Source organism: Dipodomys spectabilis, unplaced genomic scaffold, assembly GCF_019054845.1.
Source record: "Dipodomys spectabilis isolate Male_0828 unplaced genomic scaffold, ASM1905484v1 ptg000012l, whole genome shotgun sequence".
NCBI lineage: Eukaryota > Metazoa > Chordata > Mammalia > Rodentia > Heteromyidae > Dipodomys > Dipodomys spectabilis.
In genome coordinates, this window is record NW_024870689.1 from 427,887 (window position 1) to 436,555 (window position 8,669).

General features: G+C 37.0%; 1 pseudogene; it reads left to right on the forward strand.

Moving 5' to 3' along the window:
- The first annotated feature begins 6,287 nt into the window (after positions 1 to 6,287).
- LOC122095205 lies at positions 6,288 to 6,387 on the forward strand (annotated as a pseudogene).
- Positions 6,388 to 8,669: the final 2,282 nt, after the last annotated feature.

An 8,669-nucleotide genomic window follows, 5' to 3' on the forward strand; every position in this document is an offset into this window, starting at 1 on the left:
GCAGTGGCTCAAGTGGTAGAACACTAGCCTTGAGCAAAATAAAGCTCAGGTACAGTGCCCAGGCCCTGAGTTCACCCCCAGGACTCACAAAAAATAAAAACAGAAAACCGGGCGCTGGTGGCTCACGCCTGTAATCCTAGCTACTCAGGAGGCTGAGATCTGAGGATCGCGGTTCAAAGCCAGCCCGGGCAGGAGAGACCGTGAGACTCCTATCTCCAATAAACCACTAGAAAACCGGAAATGGTGCTGTAGCTCAAGGGGTAGAGCACTCGCCTTGAGCTGAAGAGCTGAGGGACAGCGCCCAGGCCCAGAGTTCAGGCCCCACGGCCGACAAAAAAATAAAATAAAATAAAATAAAAAATAAAAACAGAAATAAAGAAGAAATGGCACATGAAGCCAGTCATTTTTCTATTCCAAATTAAGTCATTGAAGGTCAGCAGATCCTTCACTGTTCCAGCTCTATAGGAGGACGAGAATGCCCAGATGTCTGTCTCTTCAGTACACTTATTTCCTAGCCTTTGAGTCTATACCCAGGAGGGGACATGTTGGATAATACAGGCATTCTGATTTTTAGAGGAATCAACGTAGTTTTTCCTTTAATGGCTGATGTATTTCATGGTTCACACCAATAGTGTCTAAGTATCTGTCCATATCTTTCCAATACTTGTCATATTTAGTCTGTTTTGATATGAAGTAATATGGTGGTTTTGATGTGTATTTCTCTGATCAGTATGATGAATGATTTTCTTAGAGGTGGAATGGGGAGATGCATGCCTGTAATTTCAGATACTCAGGATTTGGAGGTAGAAGGATCATGGTACCAGGCTAAACAGGACAGAATGTCAAGATCGTATTTGGAAAAGCAAACTAAAAGCAAAATAGGACTGAGGAAGAGCATAAGTGGTAGTTGCATTTGCTTACAAGGATTAAAAGCTCTGAGTTTGACACCAGATAGATAGACAGACAGACAGACAGACAGACAGACAGACAGACAGACCGACAGATAGACAGATAGATAGACAGATAGATAGATAGATAGATAGATAGATAGATAGATAGATAGATAGATAGATAGATAGATAGATAGATAGATAGATAGATAGATAGATAGATAGATAGATAAAAATGAGTGGTTTTTGGTTGTTGTTTTGGTTTGATTTTTGTTTTGGTGACAGTCTTTGAGCTTGAACTCAGGACCTAGGTACCATCCCTAAGCATTTTTCTTCAAGGCTGGCAATTTACACTTGAACCACAGCTCCACTTCCAGCATTTTGCTGACTAATTGCAGATAAGTCACCTGGATTTGCCTGCCTGTGATTGGTGTGCAAATGTAAACTTCAGATCTCACCTTCCTGAGTAGCTAGAATTATACACATGAGTCTCCAGTGCCTGCTAGGTTGTATTTTCACTCTTCATTTTTTTCACCCGACAATTATATTGGTGTCTTCTCTCTTCTTTTAGGCCCATTAATAATTTCTTTTTATATTTGGGTATTCAATTTCTGATATTAAATTCCTATATCCTTGAGTTTTTATTTCCTCTCAATGATTGAGCCCTTCATCACTGTGTAAGGATCTTCTTTGTCTCATTTAATTTTTTAAATTTAAGGCCTATTTTTTCTTGTTCCTTTTCTTCTTTTTGTAAGTCATGGGGCTTGAACTCAGGGCCTGGGCATTGTCCTTGAGCTTTTCTGCTCAAGGCTAGCACTCTACCACTTTAAGCCACAGCTTCATTTCTGGTTTTCTGGTGGAGATAATTGGAGATAAGAATTTTCTAGCTTTTCCTGCCTAGGCTGGTTTTGAACTGAAATCCTCAGACCACAGACATCTATGTAGCTAGGATTATAGTCATGAGCTGCCAGCCCTGACTTGCAAAGTTTCTTATAAGCAACATAGGGTCCAACCTTGTATTTTGTTTTAATCCATTCAGTCACTCTATTTCTTTTGATAGGGAATATAAGAAATGAAAAAGCTGGAACTGGTTCTACAGTTCAAGTGGTAGAGCACCAGCCCTGAGCAAATCTTGGGAGAGCAGCCAGAACCTGAATTCTAGCCCCAGTGCTAGAACAAAGTTAAACAACGGGAAGTATCAGTTTTGATTCCAACAACAAATCTCTGGAAACATACTCCATGCATCCCCATGGTTTGAATTTTAGATATCTCATTTCAAGTTTTTTAAATTGTCTCTCGACATATAAATGCTACAATTAACCTAATTGTCTTTTATTCTTCATACTAAAGATAAGCGTAGCTTATATCGCATGATAGACCATTCTAGTGAATTTTATGACTTCCAACCGCTTCTTAATATTCATTCATGTCTCTCTCTGGCAGTTTAATAAGCTAATTTGAGCATTTCTGGTAAGAACAGAGACCCTACTGGACTTCAGGCAAAAGGCTGAGAAATGATCAAAACCCAAATTTCTTACAGAGTAGGTCTAGTGGAGATATAGTCTCAGCTTTTGTTTAGAAAGTGCTTTTATTTATTGGCTGCTATCAGTTCTTCAGGGGCCTTCATTGCTACCTCTCTCAAATATTAAAATGGTAAGGTTATGTGCTAATTAGCTTCTGCCCTCTCCACCACCTCCCTGCCTCCTCCCAGCTAAGAAGCAGGGCCTCCAACAGGTTTCATTGTTCTGTGTTCACAGTTGCAAATCATATTTGGACACAATTCCGTCTTTTGAACTCTGTCCTCAGAATCCCTGTTCCCAAGCCCAGCTAGCCCTCAAGTCTATTCTTCTTCTGTTCCATCCCATGTCCATCATCAGCTCTCACGGGGGTCTCTGTGCTGGTCTCTTGTATACTCACCATGTGTTTATTACACATGTACTCATCCTCTTTTCTTTCCCATTCTCCTCTCCTCCTACTGAGTTGTCTCGGTATTATAGCCAAAGGAGGGCAAATCAGCAACCCAGAAAGACACCTGCATGTCCATGGAACTTTTTGTTGTTGTTATTTTTGTTTTTTTGCAGGTCCTGGACCTTGAACTCAGGGCCTGGGCACTGTCCTTGAGTTTCTTTGGCTTAAGGCTGACGCTACCACTTGAACGACGCTGACACTTCCAGCTTTTTCCTAGTAGTTTATTGGAGATGAGGATCTCATAGTGTTTCCTGCCCCAGGCTGGCTTTGAACCATGATCCTCAGATCTCAGCCTCCTGAGTAGCTAGGATTACAAGCGTGAGCCATCAGCCACAAATTTTGTTTTGTTTTGCTTTTCTTTTACTACTCTTCCAAAACCAGTTCTTTCCATTCATTTTTCTTCTTTCTCCTCCAAATGTATAATTTTATTACACTGCTTTCAAGCTCACCAATTCCTTCTTCTGTTTGACATATTCTGTCATTGGTGCCTTCTATCCTGTTTTTAATTTTGCTGAGGAGAATTACTAAAGAATTTCTGCTTGATTGTCTTAACTTGCTTTCATCTCATTGTGAAATGTCTATGTTAGGCTGTAACTGCTCTGTTTCTTCCAAGCTGGTTGATTTTGCTTAAAACAGATGTTTTGAATTTGCTGAGCCTTCTCCCTTATGGCCAGTTTCTGGGATACGATGTTGAGTTTTAGGTGAGGTCATGGTTTCCTGAATTAGGTACATAATTTATCAAGAGAATTAGGTATTTATTACATTCTTTTCTTCTGAATATAGCATTTGTGTCTATCTCTCTGGAAATTCTACACAAATAAATTAGTTTCTCTGCATCTATCATCACTTTTACTATTTTGGCATTTTACAATACCCAGGTCCAGATTTTCTAGGAGTCAATATTGTTGTATTGTCACTCTTTGAGTACTCCAAGCAATCTAAGCCCATGTTCCTCACAGATACACTGTTGGTGTATTTCAGAAAGAATCAGAAGAGAGTGTCTAGAAAGAGTAAGTTATCTGGATGAGCTTCTCTGTGGAGCCTAGTTCTAGATGCTTCATCCAGTTACTTGACAGACTCTGTGGGGGACTCTGAGCAACACTTGGAAGAGTCACTAGGGCTGGGCCCAGACCTTAGCTCCTATGTCACACTACCAACAGAACAAGCTGTTTCTACTGAAGTCAAAGCACGCCAAAGCCAGTAGAATACTGGCTCCCCAGAGTAGCAAGTGCCTATTGCTGAAGTGAACTCATAGTCCAGGACCTTTGTAGCCACAGGCAGTGTCAATTGCAATAAAAGTCATATTAACTGGGTGTTTTCACCTTCCTGTGACATTAGACCTTTTTCACAGGCTTTACTTAGAGGCCGGCCCAAGAACAAGGGCTGTTAGGTCTTAACACAGTGTTAGATTTCACAAGCTCAACACTGTGTTCCAGGACTAAGTCTTGTGCTTAAGCTGGGTGTTAGTGGCTCACACCTGTCATCCCAGCTACTCAGAAGGCAGATTTTCCTGACCGGGCTGGCTTTGAACCGTGATCCTCAGATCTCAGACTCCTGAGTATCTAGAATTACATGCGTGAGATTAAATGTTTTGAGAATGACAACATTTTTATATCACAGAACCAAGTTTTACTGAAGTACCAGTTTTCTAAGCACTAAGGATCTTCTCAATTAATGTTTTTTTTTTTTTTCTGAATTACATTTGACCTCTAAGTCAAGTTTTCCTGGCCTTGGTAAACCAATTGTGGATCTACCCTTCCAAGAACTATTTTTCTAGCCCACTTATGCTGGACTGAAATCTTTCATTAATCTTTAGGGGAGGGTATTAAAAATAATCTTATGACACTTTGTGATCTTGTTCACTCATATGGACTGGTCATTTGTAAATTGAAAATTTGAATTACAGTACTTTCTCTCATATTTTGTTATCTCATCCTTCATTTTAAGTTGCCTTGAATTTCACTATTGCTTACTGCTAATTCCTGTTTCTCAAGGAATTGTGCCTCTGAAATATTATAGGAAATGATAAATTGACATGGCTTTACAATTACATTCTATTGGCATGTTGCCTGGGCCTGGTTGACAAGTCTTGACCCTGTTATCTGATGATGTGGGTAACTAGGACATGGGATCCTAGTACCCATACATCTTGCAGAAGAATAATATCTTTTGGACATATCAGAAAAATTTGGGGATAATCAATAGGAATGCTTCAGAAATATGGAGGAAAAACAGTTTGGAACCAGCGAGTTAAAACAATAAACAGAGCAGCAGAGTAAAATCCCTTACTTTTTATATTCTAGTATGTATTCTAAACCCAATTATTTATCTTCCAATTCTATTTATTGGAATAAATAATTATCAATTTATTTGTCAAATTATCAATTAATTCTAATAAGTTTCACTGTGTGAAAGATAAAATCAACACATATAAATATAAAATATATAACTATATATGAATATAAATATAAAATATATAACTATATATAATATAATAAAAAGGGCACATGTTTTGCATTGTTCTGTTGTGGTTAGGGTATCAAAGACAACTCTGTTTTAAAGTATTATTGCATTATCTCTCCCTCAGTGTTAGGTAGAGTTACACCTAAAACTTTACCATTTGTAGATTTACAGCCTGGAGGCAAGAGGAAACTCTGTGATTAAAACATTTCCAATTTAAGGCCTAATAATGAGGAGAAAGATATGGACTTCTCCTGGAGCTATGGAAATATTTGGTGATAGAAAGGCAGTAGTGTAAGTTCCTGCCTGGATGGAAGGTAGACAGGCCAGACATTAGGTAATCATGCATATGAACAATTTTTATCTACTTTTGAAATGGTAGGTATAATAAACAAATATGTTTTGATAAAATAACTCCTAGTCAGAAAAGTTATGTCCGGACTGTTCATCTCTCTATGATCCCTTGTAATTAAGATTAGTTTTGTTCCAGTAAGACAAACTATGTTGTCAGGGTAGGATATTCTGGTTTGTCTGTTCCAACATGGAAGAAAGATGAAGGGTCAGGTAGACATTTGTGCCGTTAAGACCTCATTTGGGAAAATTTAAGCTGCAGAAGTTTAGAAGTAGCTCTTAAGCAAGGCTTACTTTGAATCCATTAGCTCCACAAAGCTAACTCAGTTGCTTAAATAAGTACTTGAAAAAGCCATCACCTTAGGACCTAGCTATAAGTGCTTAAAGTATGATCAAATTTAAAATGAAAATGACTTAAAATTGTCATTGACAAAAAATGCAAATGTGAGCAATCGACTGAACAATATAATATTTTTTTCACTATACAAATTATTTTAGGGAAATAAAATCAATAGTATTGTTAGGAACAATAAGGTTTCCTGGTTACGAATAGGAAGCCAAGGATATAAGCCTGTATAAAGATTGCATCATTAACTACTTAAATTTAGAGGATACTACATGATTCAGCAGCACGTATACCCAAATTACAACAATAAAGAGATTAAAATGGCACTTGCAGAAGGATAATATGAAAATTTGTGAAGTATTCCATATTTTTCATTCTTCAGATGCAAGAAATGGACAACAGTTATTAAAAAGTTGATTACAAATTACAAGTATAACAATATATGCAAGTGTTAGAATTAAACTTTAATTTGACATCAGCGTATTAAATCTTCACCTTAGAAAGGCCTTTACATAGAATAACCTTTAGAAAACTTTTGAAATTGGTTAACATTGTCATTTTATCACAAAGAAATATACTACTATAAGGACCTAGAAAAAAAGTAATCTTAAATTTTCTATATGGAATGCAATCTGATAGGACATATTTATTAATGAATATATGTTATAAAACAATGTTGAATTCAAAGTATACCTAGGAGAGAATGAAATAGATTATGGATATTATGCAAACACAGAATATACAATATTTTAAAATATACTTTTTTCAGACAAGAACCAGAAATACCTTTAGTTTCTGTACTACTCATTTCAACAGATAAGATCAAATTATTTCTGATTAAAAAATCATAAACTCTGCAGAAATCATTATAAATATACACAAACACTCAAATATATTTTGACATCAAAGTCAGGCAATTCACTTGGAAAAATTCCACGGAATTTTTACAGTAAAACATTGCTGTTATTTGGATTGTAAAAATATTTTGTATGGACACAAAGAATGGACTGGCATTTTGAAGTTTAAGAAACTTAACTGATATCTTAGCTATGCTAAATAATGCTGCAATAAACATAGTTGTTCTGGTAACTTTAGTATGGTCTTGTTTGATGCCCCTCAGTAGATGAATGGATTGGAAAAAATAATTCTATGGAATGGAATTCTATATCTCCATGAGAAAGAATGACATTGCCCCATTTGTTAAGAAATAGAAAGACTTGGAAAAATTTATATTAAGTGAAGTAAACCAGGCCCAAGGAAACATAAGTCCCATGGTTTCCCTTATTTGCAATAACTAATATATGTCTGAGACAAGCAGAAACGCTCAGATAAGTTGATGTTAGGTGAAATGAACCCCAAGATAAGGATTCAAATGTTTTTTTTTTCTTTCTTGTGATTGTTTCTAACATATTTATAAGATGATTTCTTTGTTGCTTTGTATGTCCCTCCCCCACCGTATAACCCCTGCTTTTATTGTATTTGATGTTGGTATGATTTGTGGAGGGGATGGGAAAAATTGTTTAAATAGGGATACAGGTTGAAGCACTGCAACAATGAGATGTACAAGAAGTCATGTTGAAAAATGAACTTTACAACTTTTGCTGGGTGGGAGGGGTTGTAGGGGGAGGGGAGTGGGGGGGAGATGGGAAGGAATGGGAAGGGGAAATAAAGGAGGAGGCAACAATGCTTGATAAGAAATGTACTCATTACCTTGCCCATGTAATTGTAACCCCACTCTATGGTTTTTCACAATAAAAAAATAAAATTCAGAGAAAAAAGGAAAAAAAAAAACAACTTAACCAAACCATTAGGACTTAAGAGAACAATTTGTACAGCCTTCCACAACTCCAAAGAGATAGTGATACATATTTATCCTTTTGGTAATATCAAAGGCAGTTTCTTCGAAGTTGTTCTTCAGACCTGGTTTGATATAATGGTTCAACAGAAGTCGATCCAGTGTATCATTGCTATCTCTATTCCCAGAAGCAAGATGCAAGGGAGTCAAGAGGCCTTTAGTTTGGCATTGGTATCTGCATCATGATGAAGTAAGAAAGATGCCACACTGTTTATTATTCCACGAATAAGCACTGTACAGGGGTGTCCAGCCACTCACACTTATTGCATGAATATCTGCTGCTTGAGCCACCAACTCATGGACAATATCTAACTATCCACTGTAGGCTTCCCGATGAAGAGGGGTATATTCATCGTCATCCTTAGTATTCACATGAGTGGCCTTTATGGAAAGTAGTCTCCAGACTCTGGTAAGCCGATTATTTTCAGCAGCCCAAAGAAGAAATTTGCTTGGATCTACTCAAATTTTTTTCTTGCAATTGTCACTTTTTCATTTTGGTCCTTATCTTCATCAGAATTGCCTAACTAGAAACTTTCAGTGCCAGTGGGAATAATGTGTCCATGTATTTCCCCAATAGTTCACATTGTTTGAACTTGTGAGAAAAATACAGTGAATTTTCTGCATCTGCATTTTTTTCATGATGATTTATTTTCTCTTTTTCCATTTTTATTATTCTAAGTAATTCTAACTGGAAAGTAAGGAATTGATGGAGAGCAGAGGAAAGATATACCTCCTTATTCAAAGATACAGACTGAAAATGAGGATCAGTGTAGTCTTCATGTGCAGCTTCTTCTAGGAA